The sequence below is a fragment of the Globicephala melas genome, chromosome 12 (assembly GCF_963455315.2).
Source record: "Globicephala melas chromosome 12, mGloMel1.2, whole genome shotgun sequence".
Classification (NCBI taxonomy): domain Eukaryota; kingdom Metazoa; phylum Chordata; class Mammalia; order Artiodactyla; family Delphinidae; genus Globicephala; species Globicephala melas.
Window position 1 is genome coordinate 71,457,764 of NC_083325.1, and position 25,090 is coordinate 71,482,853.

Genomic DNA, 25,090 nt, shown 5'->3' on the forward strand with positions numbered 1-25,090 from the left:
AAATTACTCTTCAAAGTTGAAGAGCCATATACTAATCAACCAGTGATTCCAATCCTATTCAAGCACGCACACGCACACACAAACGCACACGCACGCACACACGCGCACACACACACACACACACACACACACCCCTACATGCTCTCTGTAGAAACTCACACACGTTCACAAGAAGCACGTTCAAGAAAGTTCACTGTTGCATTGTCTAATGATAAAAAAAAAAAATTGAAAACTACTTAATAATCAACCAAAGGAGAAAGGGTAAATATGCTATAGTGTAGCCATGCAACAGAAAGATGTTGAGGGAAAAAACATACTGTAAGAGTGTTTAGCAGCACAGTGTGTATCAAAAGTTGAAAAACATGCAAAACAATTACATTATTTATGGAAACAAATATATTCAAGATAGTGTTTACCTCTGGGGAACGAAGGCGGGGAGGGAAAGAAAAGGGTACATAAAGGGTTCAACTCCACAGTGTTTTACTTCTATTAAAAAAAAATCTGAAGCAAATACAGGAAAATGTTAAGATCCAATTAAGTTATAAGCTGGAAGTATAGTACACAGAATGATTTTTCTACTATTCTTTATATTTGAAATATTTCTTATCAATTCAGGATATAAAGAGAACCGGGTGGACTTTATTTAACAAACAGTTAATACCAGGCCAAGAGTAAGTAAAGCCAGCAAAGAAGCACCTGTAACAGAAGACTGTTTTCACAAGACCTATTTCCATCTGGGAGTGTGAGAGCCTTATGCACAAATCTAATTATATCCCCAATAACACTACAAAATGGAGGCATTATTCCCATTTGGCAGATTTTAAAAATTCAGGTCAAAGAAATTGGGCGACTTGGCTAAGGTCACAGAGCCAATAAGTCACAGAGAAAAGCCCACATAATCTGTACCTGTAAAGCAACTTTTATAACAACTCTGGTGTATCAAAGGAATGGGACGTGCAGCTTAGTAACTCTTGTTAAAAGGGGAACACTTTTTATTTATAAAATTATTTTTGATTAAGTAAGATTTCTTAATGTAACTACTGCACTATAGTACAACACACTTGTGAACTAACCAACTCCAAAAGTGTCCAAAAGGAAACTGAAAGCCCTTCTGTCACAGACGTTGAGGGTTCTGCTCTGATAAGAGGTTGGACTATATGATCAATAAACTTCTTCCTAATTCTTACATTCTATGATAAGTGCAAAGGATAATATGGCTTTGGTTTAAAAAAAAACACAAAAACCCTCCATTTAAGACCAACAAAATCATAGCACAGGGAACTCTACCTAATGCACTGTGGTAACCTAAATGGGAGGGAAGTCCAAAAGGGAGGGGATATCTGTATGTGTATGGCTGATATCATTCTGTTGTGTAGTGGAGACAAACACAAAATTGTAAAGCAACCATACTCCAATGAAAATTAGTTAAAAAAAAAAAAAAAAAAAAAGACCAACAAAATACTCATTAGCAGGGAGTCAAAGGTGAAACTAATGAACTGGCAGAAAATCATATACTAATTAAAACATTACCAAAGTGATGTGAACCAGAAGGTCTTGCTGATGTGTATATACAGAAGATAATGAGCTTTATCTCTACTGCAAAAAAAAAAGTGGGACCTACATTATACCATATAGAAAAATTAACTCAAAATGGATCAAAGACCTAAATGTAAGTGCTAAAACTATAAAACTCTTAGGGGAAAAGAGGCATAAATTTTCATGACCTTGGATTAGGCAAGGATTTCTTAGCTATGACACCAAAGCACAAAAAAGAAAAACAAGATAAATTGGAGTTCATCAATATTAAAAACTTTTGTGTCTCAAAGGACACCATCAAGAAAGTGAAACTACAATCCACATGATGGGAGAATATATTTGCAAATCATTTATCTGATATGGGACTTGTATCCAGAAAATATAGTAGTTCCCCTCATCTCAAGGGGATATGTTCCAAGACCCCAGTGATGCCTGAAACCGCAGACAGTACCAAACCTTATATATACTATGTTTTTTCCTATACATACATTCCTATGATAGAGTTTAATTTATAAATTAGGCACAGTAAGAGATTAACAATAATAACTAATAATAAAATAACAACAATTTTAACAACATACTAGAATAAAAGTTATGTGAATGTGGTCTCTCTCAAAATATCTTATTGTACAAATGTAATGCCTTTTCTACCTTAACTAAGCTTTTATCATGTACTGTGGCTGTAACTTTTGCAGTTTGAGGTGTGACCCCAAAACTAGCAAGAATTTCTTTTGCCTTCTTCACAATTTCACAGAAGATTTGTTCTTACTGTAGATCTTCACAACCTCGGCATAAGATTTTTTTTTCTTTCCTTATTAGGTGAAGAACTTCCAGGTTTTTGCTTAAAGGAAGCACTTTACAGCTTTTCTTTTGCATGTCCAAATTGCCAGCATCACTACTCTTGCACTTTGGGGCCATTATTAAGTAAAATAAGGGTTAAACACAGGGACTACGATACCAGTCAATCTGATAACCGAGACGGCTACTAAGTGACTAACGGGCAGGATATTCTGGACAAAGGGATGATTCACGTCCTGGACAGAGTGGGACAGCACGAGATTTCATCACACTACTCTGAACAGTGTGCAATTTAAAACTTATAAGTTGTTTATTTCTGGAATTTTCCATTTAATATTTTCAGACCACAGTTAACCAAAGGTAAATGAAACCACTGAAAGCAAAACCATGATAAAGGGGACTACTATGTGAAGAAATCTTAAAATTCAATAATAAAAAGACAACTAACCAAATTTTAAAGTGGGCAAAAGATGTGAGTAGACATTTCTCTAAGAAAGACGTACAAATGGCCAATAAGCACACAAAAAGATGCTCAACATCTTAGTCTTTAGGGAGATGCAAATCAAAATTACGAGATGTCACTTCACACTTTCTACGATGTAAGTGTGAATCAAAAAGCCAAAAAGCAAGTATTTGCAAGGATGTGGAGAAATAAGAACCCTCATACACTGCTGATAGGAATGTAAATGATGCAGCCACTTTGGAAACCAGTTTTGTAGTTCCTAAAGGTTAAACATAGAGTTACTATATGACCCAGCAATTCCATTCCTTGGTATATAACCAAAGGAAAGGAAAACATATGTCCATCCAAAAACCTGTACATAAAAGTTAATAAAATCATTATTCATATTAGTCAAAAAATGGAAATAACTCAAATATTCATCAACATCTGAATAAACAAAATGTGCTACATCCACAGAACAGAACATTTGGCCATAAAAAAGAACGAAGTACTAAGGGACTTCCCTGGTGGCACAGTGGTTAAGAATCCGCCTGCCAATGCAGGGGACACAGGCTCTATGCCTGGTCCGGGAAGATCCCACATGCCGCAGAGCAACTAAGCCCATGTGCCACAACTACAGAGCCTGCGCTCTAGAGCCCGCGAGTCACAACTACTGAGCCCGCATGCCACAACTACTGAAGCCTGTGCACCTAGAGCCCGTGCTCCGCAACATGAGAAGCCACCACGATGAGAAGCCTGCACACTGCATCAAAGAGTAGCCCCCGCTCGCCGCAACTAGAGAAAGCCCGCCCACACAACGAAGACCCAACACAGCCAAAAATAAGTAAATTAAATAAATAAATTTATAAAAAATAATAAAGAAAAGATAAACACGTTTAAAAAACAAGAATGAAGTATTGATACATGCTACAGTATGAATGAACCTTAAAAACATTATGCAAAGTGAAGGAAGCCATACACCAAAGGTCACATAGTATATGATTCGATGGTATTTTTTGGGGGGTGGTGGGGAGTGAAATAGTCTGGTACTAGCGATGATAATTACGTAACTTTGCAAATATACAAGCCACTGAATTGTATACTTTAAACGGGTGACTTTATGGTATGTGAATTACATGTCAAAAACAATAATAAATAATAATAAATGAGAAACCTTTATTGGAAATATCACAATGAAATCCTAGATATTTTGCCATAATAAATATAGTATGGCAACATGATTTCCAAAGTAACAGAAGAAATGGAAGAAGCACAGAACCAAGAAAATGAGTCCAGGTCAAGGCCTGGGGATTTCTGGTAAACACATTACCAACATTTAGCAAAAACAAAGCATATATGCTTACACTCTGCATGCCTGGCCCAGGCAGACGTCAGTCATCAATCACAACACCCTCTGCCACGGAACTGGGCATGGCCATAGATCTCTTCTCAACACAGTTCTCCATGTACCATGACCAATATCATAATTGATAACAAATTACTGAAGGTTAGACCTAAAGGTACTAACTTCACACCTATTTCTTTCTTGGTCTGTTACACATACGATAATTACTGTTCTGCACTTCACTGGTTTTATTAATTATAAAATACTTTAGACATACAAAAAAGGTATTTTGGGGGAAATAATTTTAACATACATAACATACCCACTATCCAGCTAAAGAAATATGACATCACAAATTCAGTTAACGCCCCCCCCACTTTCAATAAATATATTATCCTTTTAGAAAAAGAACTGTGACTATACTCTTGTTCTCTCAGTTAAAAATATCTGTACAAAGCCTATACACATGTCCCTTGGAGTAAAACCAAGACATCACTATTCACCCAGAGACTCTTAAGTGATCTCTGACATGTGACATTTACCACACATAAAACCTCTATCACTGTCAATTTTAACAAGAGAAGGAAACTCTCCCACATGTCAACAGCCATAGTAATGGAAACAGAAGTTAGAAAATGACCAGAGGGTTCTTTCCGTCCAAACTTCTCACTGTCACTTAGCCAAAGGCAAAGACCTCCATTATCCACCTTTCTTTGTGTACTGTCCATCCAGCACACTTCTCATTTTAACATCTATAATATTTTTCAAGACACTTTCACACACAATATCTCATTAACCCTACAAGATAGATAAGGCAGCTATATTTATACCCCAATTTACAGATATGGAAGAACAAAGCAATTAAGAGCACAAGCTTGGAGTCACTCAGGGCTTGAATCCCCGCTTCATTACTTCTCAGCAAAGTGAACTGCAAAATAAGATACCTGGCTTACAGGGTAGTTATGAGGATCAGATTACACAACATATATAAAGCACTTAGCACAGAACCTGGTGTAAAATAAGCAATAAATGAATGGTAGCTGCCGCTACTGTTATTGTTGTTAATTATGCAAGATCAAACAGCTCCTAAACAAGGAAGCCAAGACTGGTCTCCGAGTCTACACAACACTGCATCATTCTCGAATGATCACCAAGAGTCCTATCTGTACAGAGTAGATGCCAGCATTTCCAGGCAATGCTTCCCCATTCTCATCTAGACACCATGGTGATCATTTTAGGATTTTAAGAATAGAACGCTAATAGCAATACTCACAGCTGATAACATCACAAAAAGACAACTAGACATTATGTGTGTCTCATAATACCACCTATAAAGTCATCTTTCCCCCTCCCCAAATTAAACCTTAATCAAGCTTCTATATCAAATTACCAATTTATAGGATATACAAAGAGGGTAGAGAAACATGTTAAACTAAACAGAAATCCAGACTATAAGAAATTCTATAGGACAAGCTGAAACTGTGCACCTGAGATTGGGACTTGAACCCACGTGCCAGGACTCAAAGCCAGCTTAAACCCAGATTGGGACTTGAACCCATGCGGCCAGGACTTGAACCCGGCCAAAACCCGCAGTCTTCCAACTGAGGTCACACACCTGGTTTCAGGACTTAATGAAGCTCAGTTTCTTATCACAGAAAGAATTCAGTGAGAGACAAAGTGATAGGTAAGAAATGGATTTATTTATAGAGAAACATACTCCACAGACAGAGTATGGGCCATTTCAGAAGGTGAGAAAGGCCTTGGGAGAAACACACTCCACAGGCAGAGAATGGGCCATCTCAGAAGGTGAGAAAGGCACCAGGGTATGGGGTTGTCAGTTTTTATAGGCATGGGTCATTTCATAGGCTAACGAGTGGGAGGAGAATTCCAGCTATTTTAGGAAGGGGTGGGGATTTCCAGGAATTGGGCCACTGCCCACTTTTTGATCCTTATGATCGATTCTTCAACAGACAAATTAAAAAAAAAAAAGCGGGGGGGGGGGGCAAGGGCGAGGGGAGAAGAAATCTACAAGTTAAAAAAATACTTAAAAGACTTTTCAATCAATCCTGATGTCAAAACAACTTCTTTTTAATTCTCTCCCCAACAAGGCAATAGCATCAGCCCCATTACACATCTCTGCTTGAGGGAGAGAATATGCTAGTGACATAACCAGAATATATGGGAATATTTTAGGCTTTGGGACATTTCCTTTTTTCCCTTGTACATCAATAAACTGGCATTCTGGTTTTTAAAAGAAAGACAGTAACACATACAGCCTTTACTCTTCCTATGTTACACCTATGACAAAAGTCTTATTCTGAAGCGTACTTTTAAAGACTACAGGTTTACAAGTTCTTAACGTGATCCTCCCCCCTCAATCCCACCCCCCAAATCTACAAGAGAAGGCTGAAGCAAAGGTCAAGGGAAAAAACAAACAAGAAAAGTCAGGAGGAACACTTTTGTAATTGAAGCTTAAAAGAAAACCCACACCATCAACAGGATTAGCTGTCAACAGGAACTTTCCCAGAAGTAACCCATCCTATGATGCGATTTGAGATATCTTAATGAAAATTATAGCACCTCCCTGTCATCAAGAAGCAGCCAGCTTAAGGTAAATTAAATGAAAATTCATCTGACGTTTCAACATGGGCACATGCTATAATGAAGATTACTTGTTTATTTCCATATTATTCTAAAAAAGATTTGAGACAGCTCACAGAATGCATTAGAATTAAAAAGAAAGAAGTCGGTGCTCTGTGATGACCTAGATGGGTGGGACGGAGAGGGGGTGGGAGGGAGGTCCAAGAGGGAGGGGATATATGTATACACGTAGCTGATTCACTTCCTTGTACAGCAGAAACTAACGCAACATTGTAAACCAATTATACTCCAATAAAAAAAACTCCGTTAAAAAATAATAATACATCAAAAATAAATAAAATCTACTTAGTTTTATTTAAAACAAACAAACAAAAAAGAAATGACAAGAATGGGGCAAAGAGAAAACGAAGGAGGAAAATAAAGTCAGAGGTAAGTTTATCACACAAACTATGTGCCACAAGGTCCTATACAGTTGCAAGGAAAGGGCTGCACAGCTGACTGAGCTACCTTGCAAAGAGAGAAATACCGCAGGTTATAAGAGTCACGATGACTATGTAATACAAGCAAACCGGCTGGTCAAAGGAAGTGCAGCTTTCCTGGTACCCAGACCTGGGAAAAAAAACTTACTACACATTTTTACATGGGTTCTAATAATGATAATAATGATTAAAAATGATGATTTTTTTTACATTCTTTTTACATGGGTTCCAATACTGATGATGATGATGATAAAAATGATAGCAGCTTGAACTATACATTTAAAAATGGTTCAGATGGTAAATTTTATATTATGTGCATCTTACCACAATAAAAAAAAGCGGGGGGAGGGGAACAACAGCTGCTCATTTTCACTGCATGTGTCCTGGGCCAGGCACGTTCTAAGCATTTTATATGTTTAAAGTCACAAAATTCTCACAACAACCTTGTAGAGGTAGGTACAATTATTATCCCCATTTTATAGATGAGAAAACTGAAGCACCAAGAGGTTAAATAACACACAACTAGGAAGTAGCAGTGCCAGGATTCAAGCCCAGGAACTCTAACTCCAGAACCCTAACCATTATATCACTCCTCTTCCATAATGTTGCCTCCCTTTTGGGCAAAAGCATTTGCCATCAGCTAAGAGCAGTATTTGTCCATCAACTCTTAGCTCATTTTGTGTTGTCTTTGTACTCCAGATCACCAGCTAATAGTCATAGTAGTAGCAGTAGTTACAACATCAACAAGGGCACTGAGATAAAGGAGATAATATCCTCACAAGAATTCTACAATAAGAGGTGTACTAAATCTTATAAAACTGTCTGTTTTAAATGCCCTCAATCAAGGTTTATTGCATTACACCAAATAACAATTCTGTAAAAGTAACTCTACCCCGGTCTAAAACAATGCAATCAATATATGTAGCTCTGGTATTCTGGCTTGATTCAATCAAAAACTGATTGTTTCTAAAGCAATGGATTGACTGTGTACTATTTAAGCAATTCTCAAAGAGTCCTGTTTCTGACTACGAGGTTTCTGATAAGAATTGGGCTGCAAAGTAAGTGAATACATACTTGCTGGAGTAAAGCTATTCTGTACTGCCAATTACAGGTAAACTATACACTTTCATAGTCAATCAAGTACAGAGTTAGGTTAATATGCTCTTAGGAAAATTAAGGAACCTAACCACTAAAGATATCTAAGTATGCAGCCAACGCACCTCTCCACGGGGGTTAGCCAAGAAAATAGTTTCTTATAGGGCCAAAATTTTCCTCTCAAAGTGGTTCTGATCCAGCACCAATGGACAAATGGTTATTGAGTCCCAAAATTCTATGTAATCACAATGATTTGGACCTGGAAAATTCTCCAAATGAGAGTTTCTCAACTTTTAGCTCAGCCATAAAATCACCTCAATTAAGTACGCATAGACTATCCAATTGAGACATGTACCCCTTCGCTAAACAAAGTTATATAGGCAGCTATACAAAGTTATCAGGCATAAATCAATTAAATATTCAGGGATATCTGTAAATAAATAAATAAGATGTGAGTTTTGGATTAGTAGATATCTCACATCTTTCTTTTTGAAATATCTAGGTAACAGGGTCAGCTGTTTACCAAGACCATCCCTAATTAGTATAAAAACTACATCATAAGTATAGTATGGCTAGGAAGCAATCAAAAAAGACAAGAGGCCCAAAAGGAAAATGAAAAAAGTATGAACAAGAGAGCCTTAGGGGAAAAAATCCAATATACAATAAATATCTGATAAGATGATCAACTTTATCAATAGTCAGGGAACTTCAAATTACAACAATGCTTTATACCAGTCTCACCCATCAGATAGACCCAAAATAGAAATGACTGATAATATCCAAAGCTGATAAAGTTAGGGGAAAGCAGCAACTATCATACACTCTTGGTGAAAACATAAAGTGATATAGCCTTTGTAATAACATTTTGAAAGGACATCAATTTTTTAAATAGGCATAACCATTAATTCCATAGGTGTGTTCTCAGACACCTGCAAAAACAAGTGCAAACTGGGACATTTACCAAAACATAGATTGCAACAGCAAAAAACTAGTTTTTAAATGTCTATTAAGAGAGAGATGGTTAAAAAAACTATAGAATATACATCTAATGTAATGCTATGCAGCATTTTATGCAAAGATAAAACAGCTCCTTCATGTTTTCATGTTCTGACATAGAAAGATTCCCATGATATTAAGTTTTTTAAAGCCTATAACAATTCAAAAAGTATGATCCCGTGGGTAGTGGGGAGGGAAGGAAAGGGATAGCTGCCAACAGAGGTCTGAAATGGTCAGGACTCTTTCAGTTCTGAGAGAAACCCAATTCAAACTCACACCAGCAAGTCAGGCAACTGAGTAACTCATTTAACTGGGAAATATAAACTGGATCTACTTTAAGGTTCAAGTGGATCCAGAGGCTCCAATGACTCCCCATGCTCACACATGCGAGCATGTGAGAATGTGTATGACTGTGCATTTTTAAGTGTGCCTGTGTGTAAGAGAGAGTTGGTCAGCTCTGCTTCAGTCTGTATGTTGGCCTCATTCTTTCCCATGGCACATAGGCTTCCTTCATTTAGCCAGGCACACTCTATGTCAGCTTAGCAACTCCAAAGGAATGAGCCTGTCCCTCATCCAATATCTGTTTTTCAATCTCAAGGAAGGGGTCTGAACCTGCTTTAGTCATATGGCCATCCTGCAGCAGTCACTGTGTCCAGAGGAATGGAACATTATGACAGACCAAGCCTAGGTCACATGCTCACCCCCTGGCCAAGGGGTAGGATACTGCAACCTGAAAAGGAGGTAAAGGAAATACTAGACAGCCTAAATCTATACAGCCTAAATTACCAGCTATCATATGATTCACTACAGAGACTTTCACCTTTTAACTCTACGTACTCCCATTTCTTGGAATTTATTATTTGAATATAGTCATGTATTATATATGATTTATTTTTTAATTTAAAAAGGAAATAATTATTAGAATGCCGTCAGAAAGAAAGCCTAAGGTCTAAAAAGTTCAGTTTAGGGCTTCCCTGGTGGCGCAGTGGTTGAGAGTCCGCCTGCCGATGCAGGGGACACAGGTTCGTGCCCCGGTCCGGGAAGATCCCACATGCCGCGGAGCAGCTGGGCCCGTGAGCCATGGCCGCTGAGCCTGCGCGTCCGGAGCCTGTGCTCCGCAACGGGAGAGGCCACAACAGTGAGAGGCCCCCGCACCGCAAACAACAACAACAAAAAAATAGTTCAGTTTAGAATTAAATTGAGGGGAAAATAAGCCTCACGTATAAATAACGATGGGGGCTTCCTAGTCCTCCACACTTGGCCAACATTTTAACCACTACCCAACGGTCCTTATCAAACCAAGTATTAAAAAACAAACAAAAAAATGGAGGAAACAGATTTTAATTAATTAGCAATATGTTGATAAGAGGGAGGGAAAAGACCTCTAGGGACTGTAAAGAGAAATTTTATGAAATCCTCAGAGAGCAAATGGCCTTCAATAGTATCTGAAAGCCCTTTATGCCCCCTCTCACTTCTCTCACCTTATAATCAATCTTAAGAGTACATGTACAAATATTCTGGATCCGTTTTACTGAAGCCAAAGAATCTCTTTCTACCTGTTTCAAATACCTACTCTAAAGATGGTAGCAAACCATCTAAACTAAAACAATTTATAATACCTACACCTAAAGTAGAGACAGTAAAAATGTCTCCTTTAATTACCCCAAGAGCTACCAGTCAACACTACAAGTTCTTTTCACAAATAAATTTAATAATAAAATCCCTATTTATACTGACACACAGAAACAATTCTTTACTTCAATGATTCCAAGTAGGGCCTACCAATTCTAGTATTCATCTCTCTGAATAAAGCCAATTCTGCTATAGTGAGGCAAAGACATTTACTGCTCATTGAATATTCATTTCTTGCCCACATGCCTGGCTCCGTAAGTAGTGCCCTGTGACTTCTTTTGGCCAACGGGCTATAAGAGGAAGTGACATGGGTCACTTCAGGGCCAAAGGCCTAGTAACCAAGGAGGCTCCATGTTCAGATAATGCACCAAACATATGTACTTTATTATTCAACTACAGAACCCTTTTTTTCATATTCCATGAGATGATGCTATAAGCATCATTTCAAATCCTAGAAATCTAACTGAAATTCCATTTCCTCCAGGAAGCCTACCCAGAGCATGCTCCTGGCATCATCAGTAACACACTTATATGTATACTGCAGGTAAAGAACTATGAAAAGCACTGTGGTACTGGCACACAACTAGTATAATAAATGGCCTCTACTTTCTATAATGTACAATGTGGTTGCTGAGAAAGAACACATGTCAAAACAGAAACAAATATAAATGATAATAAATAAATTTCAAGTGAGTGCTAAAAATAGTAAGTGCTAGAGGAGTTTCCACATATCTCAGTTAGCAACTAAGTAAGCTAGTTAGTTCTATACTCCCTTATGATATCTTTTATATTATTTTTTAATTCATGTATGATTGAAAGCAAATGAGACTCCTTATAAGGATCATTATCTCCCTGAAGGGCAGAAACCCTAAGGTATAACTACTTCACGGTGCCCCATACTAACCATTCAAACAACAATTATTCAATAAATCTTTATTTTCTATTGAGAAGAATGTGTTGAAAAATTAAACAGAAATGTAGTATTCCTCAAGACATAAGGAATTTGTGTCTCCGGCATGGCTAAGGAGCGAGCCGAACGAACACAAGCTTTTCTGTTATCCATGGCAAGTGGAGCGCTACACTGGAAAACAAAGAGTCACCAGGTTACCCCAGACTTTTGAACATAGCCCTTAACAGCCAACTTCTTATGCTGTAGGACTACATGCTCTCCAAGCAATATCTGGTTTCCAATTCAATTTCCCAAATACCCTGAAGCCAGTAAAGAGGATCCCTAGATATTATGTATGAGTATTCCAGGCACACATTAAAAAAAGGCCTATTTCTCTAAGTACATTAATAAGTAGTATCATGATTTAATCAATATGACTTGCCAAACATTTTAATATCTACATGCATAAGACATTGCAGAGGACAGAATATAAACATGATCCCCTTTGCCATTCTCATACCCTAACTTGGGAGATAGGACACATGAAAACAAAAAAATTCCATGGAGTATAAAGGCAGTATAAAGTGTCAAATTAATAATAAGGAAAATAAATATTAAAAGAGTTCAAAGACGGAAGGGATTATTTTCTAATTTTATAGTCTGAACACTTAACAAGCAAGGTGGAATATGAGCTGAGCTTTAAAGGATAAATAGAATTTCAAGAGGTATAGACTAGGATAAGGGAGAACATTCCAAGGAAAGGAATTATAAAGGAGTGCAAACAGAGAAGCCCAAGGGATGTGTTAGGGACAGTAACTGACAATTTTACTTTGAACAGTTTATTGGGGGAGACTAGTGGGAAATGAGACCAGAAAAGCAAGTTGGTGCCAGACACTGGAAAGCTTTAAATGCCAGGCTAAGGAACTTTATCTTGACAATGATGAGGAGCCATTGAAGGGTTTAAACAAAGTAACACAGTGAAAAGCAAAATTAGGATCATTCCAAAACAAAATTTAGGACACACTGAAGAAGGAACTCACTGGGGACAGTGAGACCTCCCTGGGATACTATGGCAAATATCAGGCCTAAATTATCAATAGAATGATGACAGGAGAAAAGGAATAGATCTAAAGAGCTGACAGAACTTGGTAAGTGTTTTCAGCATATGTCAAATCAGACCTTAAGGACTCTAAAAAGCTGAGATTCAGATGCTACAAAGAGGTTAAAGCCACAGGAACTGTGAATTCCAGCCTACCCAGCAGGGTCTCCCAATACTTGAATTGATGCTGGGCTCTTCTATACATATATTCATTTCCATCTCCACACTCATACAAAAGATCCACTCTTTTTCACTGGGATTTGGGGGAACAGAGGTGGGAAATTATATATAAAAGCAGCCAAGTGACGAAGGCCAGGTAATTGTGCAACAAACAGATAGGAGCTCAAACATCTGTAAAGGCCAAAGGCATTGCGATCACATCTATTGCAAAATGTAAAAACAGACTGCAAATCCAGTCATACTGTGGGCCTGAGTAATGATCAGATATATCCATTAAACTTGGCAAGAGAATAAGACTGCATGAATGGAGTTATTGAGGTCCCAGTCCTTAAAAAAAGAGGTTCTTAACCTCTGGGGAGGCCATGGACCCTTTTGGGACCCTATGAATTTCTCTCCAGAGAAATGCACAGACTCATAGAATTTTGCATATACATAATTTCAGAATGTTCACAGACACCCCCCACAAAGCCTATCTAGAGACTCTTAGTCCATGAACTCCAAGGGTTCTTACTTAAAAACCCATCCTAAGCTTGGTGATTAAGAACTGATTATCTGTTGTAACAAGCATGTTGACTGGAAATGATGTGACTTAATAGGGCACGTACAATTATTAGTGTGTTCTATGTAATATTAATTGTATATGTTACACAATGGGTATCTATGTGGTAAAGAATGGTATGTACGGTGAACCAATTATCTATTATGCAACATTAATAGTTTAATGGACGTGCTTATGTGCATGGGGTAAATAATGTATGATTATACACAGTATGCATTATGTACGATAAAGCACGTATGTGTGAGTACATTATGACTGGGTAGATCACCGAATGCACAAAATACATAGCAACAGGATAATTTAGAATATATTCTTTTTTTTTTTTTCTTTTGCGGTACGCGGGCCTCTCACTGTTGTGGCCTCTCCCGTTGCGGAGCACAGGCTCCGGACGTGCAGGCTCAGCGGCCATGGCCCACGGGCCTAGCCACTCCGCGGCGTGTGGGATCTTCCTGGACCGGGGCACGAACCCGTGTCCCCTGCATCAGCAGGCGGACTCTCAACCACTGCGCCACCAGGGAAGCCCTAGAATACATTCTTAATACTAGCATAGCACATGATAATGTTTCACTGTTCGTGTGTAATTTTTCAAGGAGCAGTTTAAGTAGAATTTCAGCTTTGGGTGCTGGTGCTGGAGCTTCTTTTGAGTCTTAGGGAGAAGTGTAATTCTCCTTTTCTGATTTATAAGACCAGAGTAATAAATATATTACAGAGAAAAAAAAAATCCTTCTTACAAAACAGTGATAACTATTTCTATCATATACCCCACAGTTAAAAAGGTTTTGAATAAGAAGCCATATATGTACATTTATTTATAATTTATATACATTGCCCACTAGACCAATAAATTATGTGCCTTATAAAGAATACACAAAAATGGATATGTAAAAGAATGACATTTATTATAATAAAATAAACAATTTTTAAACATTTAATTTACCTATTGATGACACGGCTTTATGCTCTCCCTGATAAATATTGTTTCTAATACTACCACCATTTTTGGTGAGAGTAATGTGATGAACACTATTATTTTTAAATTTTGCTTTCATATTTTGTAATACAGCAACTTAAAATGCTAGCTCTAAATTCAGTTCATTTTTATAATAAGTAACTCTTCTATTTGGTTTTAATGGTCATCATAGCCAAAAAACATACTTCACAAAGATGAGTATAACCAAAGGGAAGAACTGCATCACTTGCTGTACTGAATAAAACATGAATTTCAATTTTCAATCCTCTTCACCATTTATGTAAAAGTTTTTGCTAAAATTCAGGTAGTGCATTTCCATATTTCCTGATGACAATCAGTTGTTCTTACTAACTCATCAGATAGTATTGCATTTTTTATATTTTCAGTAGATGGGCCCAAAACCACTAAAATGCGTCTCTTACAAGGTCTTCATACAGGTTAGAAAATTTGGTTTTCAAGTTCAAGTGTACATATAAAAACATTCTTAAAGTTTTAACATCATTTTCAGCAATTAAATCCAATAATGATGGAAATAGTCCCAAATATACATTTTCAATAACCTCTCTCCAAAACACTGAATTTTATTTTGTTTTGAAAGGTAGTTACTTTTTGAGTCACTGTTAAGAATTTACCATCATCCCAAAGGGACAGATTTAGTGGGTTTATTTTCATAAATATCTGCTAGGTAGTATACTACTCACAGACACTTGTCAGAGAAAAATGTCAACAAATTTTGGACATTTGTATTTTTGTGAAAGAAAAATTAATAAGTCATCTTTAAATTAGACAATTCTTAAGTCCTTTACCTCAAGATGACCAGTTAACCTGTATGAAATATTTTATAAAAAATCTGCTTGGTGACTCCCTACTGTAATACAATATATGTTTAGTCTACTATTTAAAATAATAAATCTAAAACTGCAATTACCCAGGCTCCTATAAACTATAAAACATCACAGCAGACTGAAAGTAAAGAAACTAACACACCTCTAATATTTCTCTGATAATTTTATGTAAACCCTACTGTAGAGACCACTGCTCTAAATGTGCCTGGGCTCCCAAGGGTCAAAGCTCTCCATGAGTCCCTTCCAACCAATTTCCCTGGCATGCTATGGAAGTTCAAAGGAGTTATCTTTAAAGGTACTCTAATTATATTGTACCCATCTCTGAATTACTACCAGTTGGCAAAAGACACAACTGCAGTACATTCTATGACATCAGCTGTCTTCAACACTGTTCCCTCAGTGTAATGTTGGTTAGCAATTCAGTCAAATAATAGACAGGGCTGGAACAAGGTCCAAGACTCTTCATGACATATCCTGCCTTAAATCCTTTTTGGAACATGGCAGGGTATAAATAAATCGGTAAAATAAATCATGAAATATATTGAGAGCCAGGGGCTTTCACCTTGTATGACCAATCTAACTTATACAGTGACACATATTTACATAAGGAGATGACATTTTTACACTTGAAAAACAAGTCCACTGCATCATCTTAAGAATTCCAAATGGTAACACACTGTTTAAAGAAATAGCTACTGCTTTAAAAAAATTTTTTTTTAATTTTTAAAAGCATAAGACAGTGAAAAAGATTTTGTACTAACTTCTATCAAGAAAAAAAAAGTATGTTCTCAAATATACATAAAAATGCGTAAGTTCCCAGTGTGGTAAGCCTTACATATGGAATCATTTCAAAAACTATGAAAATATAAGATTTGGGGTGTAAAACCCGCCAGAAAAAGATCCACATAGATTTGGAAAACTGGCACTTCTCATTTTCATCCAGATCTACAAACTTCACCGTTCCTGACCACCTCCCTCCATTAAAATCATTCAATGTCTTACAACTGCACCTAGAACATCTGGTTCCCTCTCCCACTTCAGCTGGTGCCACCCTCCCGCTTGCACTTTCCCCCTTTATGATTCCCGAAATAACCCCAAGCGTCTCTGTCCTTTCATCTTTGCTATTTAATCTTCCTGAATATACTGCTCTCCTCCCCCTCACTCACACAGAAATCATCCCCTGCCTTCAATGTTCCTGTTCACCACGAAGTCCACCATGAAACCTGCCCCTATCCCTTTCAAATGAAAATAATTGCTCACTCTCCTGATTCCTCAAAGTACTATTTCAGTACCTCTCCCACAGCACTCATCACATTTAATTAGTAATATAGGTATCTGTGTGTCGTCTTATCACCTCTCTTGGGTCATCATCTCCTTACGGACAGGATCTATATCTTATCATTTAACTTCCCTATCTTTTAACAACACAGCACCTTGAACAAAGTAGGTACTCATATAACTATGTCTTGAATGAATGATTGAGTGGCTACTTAGAAATTCAATTACAGACTTCCTGTACCATCTGGAATGGGGAAGGAGGGAGGACTTAGACTTTGTAGAACAAATATCTTTTCCCTGGTTTCCTCCAAACAAACTCGGCAAAGTAAAGCCAGTATTACACATACAGGTACTTTCAAAAGGCAAGGACATTTCATCCTTCAATTATCTGGTCAAATATGGCATGATATCTGTGTATATGCAATCATACTCTCACAATAGAATATCTTCTACTGTTAAACAACCGAATCTATGCCTGATAATAAAAGCATGTAAATGTTTTAACCATATAAGCAAACTAAAAATGTAAGATGTAATATATTAAAGCTATAAGAATAAGATCAACCATTCAAAATACAAGTGGAAACACAGAGAATGACCAAGCAATTTATTCCAAATGAAAAAAATACCCTAAGCTTTAGCTATTTAAATACTAACAAAACATGAGAGGCAGAATTTTATTGCTAAGAATCCAAACCAACCATTCAAAGATAAGCTTACCTAGACAGAAGCACCAAAAAATCAACATTACTAAGGTACAAAGGTGAGATCAGAAATAGCACAAAAATCTTAAAGTGATACTTTCATTAAGTAACTGGTACATCGGCTCCTGGATCATCAGAAAGCAATGGGGATGGCAGCAGTCTCTACTGCACATGTAGACAACAGAAAGGAGTCCAGAAAGTAACAGAGGGTTACAGTGTGGCCAAGTGTGGGGAGCACCTTGGAGAGAAGCCAATTTAGAGGTATGCTCGTGATTTCAGGTCAGAAGACCTGGACTCAAATGTCATCCCTAATACCTACAAGCTGTGCAATCTTATACCAGCCACTTAACTTCCCTGAGCTGCCTTTCCTTGCTTATAAAATGTAACATATAGAGCAAGCACAGTACCTGAGTACACTGTGTCTCGGAGACAGTCCTCCATAAATATTTGCTGACTCTGAATGAGGGCCATACAAAAAAAGCCAACATTTCTCTCCAGGCACTTTTGTACTTTTTGAGACAGCAGCCTTAATTAATTCCTGATTAATACCTTATTACAATATTTGACAATTTTTGGCCGAAAAACAAAAATATGCCTTTCCTACTAGCTTACACATTACTCAAAATCTTACTAAAATTATTAAAATTTAAAATCTCTTTGTAATAACTTTCAAATACAAGAAGTAACTCTCATAAAGAAGACTGGGAGCCAAATACCTGGGTTCTTGCCCAAGTAAAGACACTAACTATGTGACCCATGAAAATTACTATATTTGTCTGGCCTTAGTCTTCTCATCTATAATATTAACAAGGTTGTTCCAAATCACCATTAAGGGCCCTTTGCTCTAAATGTTGTGGTTCATGCCATCTCAAGGATTTTCTAATCTAATTAGGAAAGCCAATTCAACATACACTAAAAAGAGAAACTCTTCCAAAAAAAAAAAAAAGAAGAAGAAGAAGAAGGAAAGGAAGAAAAATTTATTATACAGAACAAACTGATCCTTAAAAAGCTAAAAACAGGGGCTTCCCTGGTGGCGCAGTGGTTGAGAGTCCGCCTGCCGATGCAGGGGACGCGGGTTTGTGCCCCGGTCCAGGAAGATCCCACATGCCGCGGAGCGGCTGGGCCCGTGAGCCATGGCCGCTGAGCCTGCGCGTCCGGAGCCTGTGCTCCGCAACGGGAGAGGCACAACAGTGAGAGGCCCGCGTACCGCAAAAACAAACAAACAACAAAAAAGCTAAAAACAGAACTACCATATGACCCAGCAATCCCACTCCTGGGCATATACCCAGAGAAAACCATAATTCAAAAAGATACACGTACCCCAATGTTCACTGCAGCACTATATACAATAGCCAGGACATGGAAGCAACCTAAATGTCCATCAACAGAGGAATGAATAAAGATGTGATACATATATACAATGGAATATTACTCAGCCATAAAAAGGAACGAAATTGTGTCATTTGCAGAGACGTGGATGGACCAAGAGACTGTCAGAGAGTGCAGTCAGAAAGAGAAAAACAAATATCATATATTAATGCATATATGTGGAATCTAGAAAAATGGTATAGATGACCTTATTTGCCAAGCAGAAATAGAGACACAGACGTAAAGAATAAATGTTGGATACCAAGGAGGAAGGGGTGGGGTGGTGAACTAGGAGACTGGGATTGACATATATACACTACTATGTATAAAATAGATAACTAATGAGAACCTACTGTATAGCACAGGGAACTCTATTCAGTGTTCTGTGGTGACCTGAATGGGAAGGAAATCCAAAAAAGAGGGGATATATGTATACATATGGCTGATCCACTTTGTTGTACAGAAGAAACTGACACAGCAGTGTAAAGCAACTATACTCCAATAAAATTTTTTTTAATTTAAATGAAAAAAAAGAACAAACTGGGTAATCGATGCTAAAGAAGTGTGATACAAATCAAGCTTTCTAGAGAACATACCAGCTTTGACTGTTCTTGAAGGTCATGCGATAAAGGAAAAAGGAATACAATTTAAATAAAGAAACGAAACATGTAAAATCAAAGAAGCAAGATATCTACAAGTGATTATAATACTTTCTTCACTTGTATAGCACTTTACAGTTTACAAAGCATTTCTGCATACGCCATCTGCAGCAAATTTTCTGGAATGAGAAATACAAGAACAGTTTAAATGATTTACATTTGATAAATTTGTCCAGAGAGTCTCCACTAAAAACAATAACATCAAAAAATATTTCAGCAAAGAATTTTTTCAACATTTATATGTAGGATGAATTAGAGAGGCAAATGCATGCAGGCAAACAGCTATAAACCTACAAATCATAGAATTTCAGCACAAGAAGAAATGTGAATTCAGACCAATATGCTCATCTAATGATAAAGAAACTCAGGCCCACAGAGTTCATGTGATGCTAGTTACTCCATGTGCAAAATGACAGGAGGACCAGACTGTAGAGGCAGAAATAAAGGGGGAGATGCAAGAAACTGCAAAGAAAAGAATCAGATAATCTGATGATGGATTAGGCAGTGATGTGTTTAGGTTATGGAAATGTAGAAAACATTATTAAAGTCTTAACTACCTGCCAATCATTATGCTAGACATATCTTGTTATTTAACACAATAAGTTAATTTAAAGGTCACAACAATATGAGTTTAAGTACATTATTCCAATTTTAAGCACGAAAACCTGAGGTTTACTGTGGCTAAATAACTAGCCCAAGGTTACATCCACTAAGTAAAAGAGCCAGGGCACCATTCCCGTGTCTGAAGTCAAACATCCATTCTCAAAAGCAGCTTAAAAACTGCCTCAAAATTACAAGGCAAAAATGAAGTAGCACTCTGGAAGCATTGGATAAACCAGTGTTATTAGACTTCTGGCCCTGTTAATAGGTGTATTTCACTTCTGTGCTTGCACCTATTGTTATGGATCTCATCTGTCTGTTCCCAGTGATCAGGTCCAGGACTTCTCAGTAAAGCCCAACTTCCCACCCTCCACACTGAAACATACCCGTGGGGAGAGATTAGATCAAAATATATCTAAGATGAGGGTGACTAGACTGATTAATGTGAAGTCTTCTACAACTCCTCCAGTGACTATAGCTTCTGTTTTGGCATAAGCTATTTATCTTCAAAATATGATAACTATACTAAGCTTTTCTAAAAGTCTGTCATTTCAAGGAGCCTCAAAAATACTGTGTTGCAGATGGGGGAATGGGGGAGGAAGCATGGATTCAACAACCAATTCTACTTGTATTTCTAGAACCAGACTTAAATGTTGGTGTCAGTGTTTTGTAATAATTCTTCTTATTCACCATGTATCTTGAAGAAATATAAAATAATAACTTATGTTAATCCAAATACTGTGCACCCACAAAACATCATCTGGAATTCAACTAAAGGAAAAAACCTGCATCTCCTCCTTAAACTAAGCAACCAAGAATGGTACACAGTTGCCATTAGGCCATTTTATGACCTCTGACCCCATATGTTGAGAGAGAGGGGCAAAGTCTAAGTAAAACACAAAGAAGAGAGAAAGAAAGGCTTGAAATGACTAGACCTCACCTCCAATGGTAAGAAAAAAGGTTAGAGACCATAAGGTCCATCCTTAGTGACCAATAACCAAAAGCTAAGCTACTGGTTAACCTGGGAGAGAAGCAATGAAGAAGTCCTTTCCTACAGTCTAGTCTGTCCAACTCATAGGAAAGTTGTACAAGGTGGGGAGAAATTTGTATGGTTCTGCAGCCCAAAACTGGATATAGTGCTCTGTCATTCAACTCCTGAAACACATGCACTTCACCCAATCCCACACTCTTCTGCACCTGATATTTGGAAGTAATGTAAAATGGAGCCCACCACATGTTCCTGGACCTATGCTAGGAAAGCAGCTGATGGCCCTCTGAGAATTCCTGTGATTATCACAGGCAGAAAGTAAAAATCACTGCCAAGACAATAATGAGAATCCTGGGGATCTCCTCGCCCCATGACTTAAGAAGATTCTACTCGGTAGTGTGTGTGTGTGTTGACCTCCCATACTTGCCCTAAAATGAAAGCTATTTTAGGCCATATGGTTTAAGACCAACCAACCCCAAAAATATGCAACATATTCAAACAATGTGGAGCCCTTGGGGGATAGGGCAATAAAGACAAACTTAACTAAGGAACAAAGGTAGTATGTAAGAGAAGTTATGTGAAATCGATGAGGACAGAGATGTCCTTTAAAAAGAATTATAAACCATACTCTGATATACAGTCCAATAGAGAAAAGATTTTCAAAGAATGTCCAATATCCTTTCTTCCCCACTCCACCTTTCAGCACCTCTATACCACCCTCATCACCTACTCAACATTTAGTCCTGGTGAAGACCAATCACTGGATTAGCAGGATCAACAGTACATGCAGAGAACATTCCATCCTGGGAACAACATTTTAAATTATTTAGGCTTGTTTAGCACCCTTCTGTATAGAGTAAAAGCATGAAATTTTGCCAGTGCTTTCACGATATACACCAGTCAGCACCATAGCAACCCAATCCTCTGCCCACCAAAAGATTAACACATACAAAGAAAACAGGAAATTCAACAAAAATTAAAGTTTGACCCTGGACTCCCTCAACAGTTAAATTGTCTTAAAGAGTGGCAGTATCTTTATACCACACCCACTTCATGCTACCCTTACAGCTTCCTGGCATAAGCAAGTTCTTGGTATTATACAAACTGCTGCTTCTGTTTCCAGCCCAGATTTCTAGAAATGAAACCCTGGAATTGAAGGAGAAAGAAAAACAAATGTTGGCAGAAAGAGGCAGGAAAATGCATTGTCTATATAATCCCAGTTTAAGTGGAACAATCACCATTAGTTCCATCAAGCACTTTTTTTCAATAAAACCACTTACCAAAAATGCAGATCTAAAATACTCCCTTGGCTTAAACCACACAAAAAGTAATTTAAAAGACACAATCCTACAGATTTTCTCAGAAGGAAATGAGAAAAAGATCAACTATAAACTATGTAAAATTCAAATTCTGCACCTTAAAATTCAAACTTCATTGTGAGTTAAATAGATGAAATAAATAACCACTGCAAAATGTTTACAAAAATCAAACCAAATGCCTGTTCTTATAAGCAGCATCCCTGCATTTTCTCTCCAAACCATATATTCCCTATTCAGGCCCCCCTTTTGATCCATTGTTCCCAAAGGATAAAATCTGAATAAGAAATAGAGGGAAACCATTTCCAACGCTAGTTCACAAAACCAAATTAGACCCTTCCACAGAGTACACGAGATAAAAAAGAAACACTTGCAGTTGCATCTGTTTATGACATAGCTCAAGGAATGCCCATTTATTAAGCTGAATCAAACCTCACTGCTACTTTTAACCCAAAACTATTTCTAGTTCAAGAGCCAAAAGACCCAAGCAAACACTCTTTTTATATTATTCTCAACATGAAATCTGACCCCCTTCCTACTACATCACAGCTTCTGTGAAACAAGCTGAGAGGCCCCTTTGGCCAACTTTTTTTTTTTTTTTTTTTTTTTTTTTGAGACTAACCTTCAACCAATTCCAAAACTGAAGACAAACCTCAAACAAATTTAACCCCTGAACTCCATCCCTTCAGCTGTACAGTATAATCTAAGCTTCACCGCAGCAATGTTTTACACAGACACTTGAAGATTTCTTAATCACTGAAGTGAAAGCCTCAGCCCTCACAAATCGTCGCCACAGAGATTACTCTTGGCATCAACAGAAGGTGCTGGGACTGCAATTCACTCCAGAACCCTTCATTCACCACCATCATGCTCAGCATTAAAAAGTCACCGTCTCAAAAGAAAAAGAATGTCACCTTCTCCACAAGGACACCTGCCTCTTCAACACCTACAGTGAACGAAGAGAGCCCAGCCTGAAAGGCTAAAAGATCCTCCAGCTTAAAGTTTTCCTCCCCACCAAACTGCAGCCACAGCGGCACGGACTCTCCTTGTCACACATACAGGCTTTACTGTCAAACCCTCCGTCTCCCTCTAACATCGTCAAGCGAGGCAGTGTCTAGTCTATGGGAGTGACTGCTTTAAAAACAAAAAACAAAAAACAACACAGCTGGGTAGTAAGAGCAGGGACCCTGGTGTCCGGTTTCTCCATTTCTCTTCCAAGCGACTAGGGAATGGCTCGAGTTCTGTCGCTGACCATTAACCCATCCCACTTCTCAGTCTTCCAGCCAACATGTTTGCTCCCCTTTCTAAATCCTTTCAGCAGAATCCGACGAAGGGGACCAAACCCTAAACATAACAGGAAAATCTCACTTATCCATCCCGTTTCTGCCTCCGAAATGCCTCGTCTGGAGAAGGGTAAAGCAAGTGCGCGGGGGTAAACAGAAGCGCCGTCGGAGGCTGCGCTTACAAGAAGACTCGCCACGGTCATCCCCATTTCGCAGTCCCGGCAAGCGAGACTCAGAGAGGTTACCGGGCTTGCCAAGGTCACCGCGCTCGCCGGGGCCGAGGGGCGCCCGCGCCGACTTCCGGCTCCCCCTCTCGGCGGCGGGGAGCGCCCGCGGGCTCGGGGCGCCTCTCCCCACGCCAGGCCGGCGGCCGCGAGCCTCGCGCACCCTCCGCGGATGCTCGCCCCGTCCGCTCTTAACTAGGGCAACTAGGAAACGGGGCAGGGAAGTCGCTGCTGCAGCAGTTTCCATCCGCGGCGCAGCCCCCAGCTGGTGCCCGTGACAGCTGCGACCTCCGCCCCCTCCAGCCGCGCGAGGCCGAGGGAGAAGTCGGGGAAAGTGGGAGGGGGAACGGAGCGGAGAGAAAGGAGAGCGGCGGGCGGAGGGGCACCAGCTGCTCCCGCCCCCTAGGGCCTCGGCGGCCGCGCGGCTCGTGACAGCTGCACCCACCGGGAGGCTCGGCGCCCGCCGCCTGCCACTCACCTGCCGCCGCCGCCTCTGGGCCGCGCTGACGGGCGCCGCGCTCGCCCGCGACCGTGGCGGCGCCGCCGCGGCCTCCGCCGCTGCTCGGGCTGGGAGCCCGCCGCCGCCGCGGCTCTCCGGCCCCCTCCTCCGGAGCAGGAGTCCCCCCGCAGGGGGATGCAGAACGGACCGGGCGCAGGCTGCACTCGAGGGAGCAGCAGGGAACAGGGCAGTCGAGGCGCTCGAGGCCGCGGTTCAGCCGTCTGAGGGGAAGGCTCAGAGAATCGCCTCAGATTCCCGCTCGCCTGGCCTGAAAAACAGGCATTTCAGCCGCTCTCCGCGGCCGCCATGTTCTCCTCCTCCTCCTCCTCGGCTACCGCCGCCGCCGCCGCCGCCGCCGCCGCCGCCACCGCCCCCCGCTCGCGGCCCCGCCCCCTCCGCGCCCCGCCCCGCCCCGCCCCGCCGGCTCCCGGCCGCCCCGCCCACTTCCCGCCGTCCTGCCCTCTGCGCTGCCCCTGCGCCCTCCGGCCGGCCGGGTCGCCGCGATCCGGTGCCCGCGAACTCCGACGGTGCTCCGGGGGCAGCCAGTTCCCCGCCCGCCGGGCAGCGAAACGAGGAGTCGCTCCGCGCCCTCTGCCGGCCGCAGGCCCGAGGGAGGGCTGCCGCGGTCCCGCCCCGGCCCCCGTCCTAACGAAGTGTGGGAAAGGAGGCCCTAACTCTTCCCCTCCCCTCGGGGCGTTCCTATGA

At 39.8% G+C, this 25,090-nt stretch overlaps 1 protein-coding gene across 7 annotated transcripts in view; it reads right to left on the reverse strand.

Moving 5' to 3' along the window:
• NCOA1 (nuclear receptor coactivator 1) overlaps window positions 1-24,719 on the reverse strand; it is a 261,841-nt gene extending 237,122 nt beyond the window's left edge. For 6 of the 7 annotated variants that reach the window (XM_060309246.1, XM_030858266.2, XM_060309244.1 and 3 more), the window contains exon 1: window positions 24,365-24,719. The gene's annotated coding sequence lies outside the window, so the exon portion shown is untranslated. The remainder of the gene's footprint in view (window positions 1-24,364) is intronic. The other variant, XM_060309245.1, reaches the window with a different exon arrangement.
• Window positions 24,720-25,090: the final 371 nt, after the last annotated feature.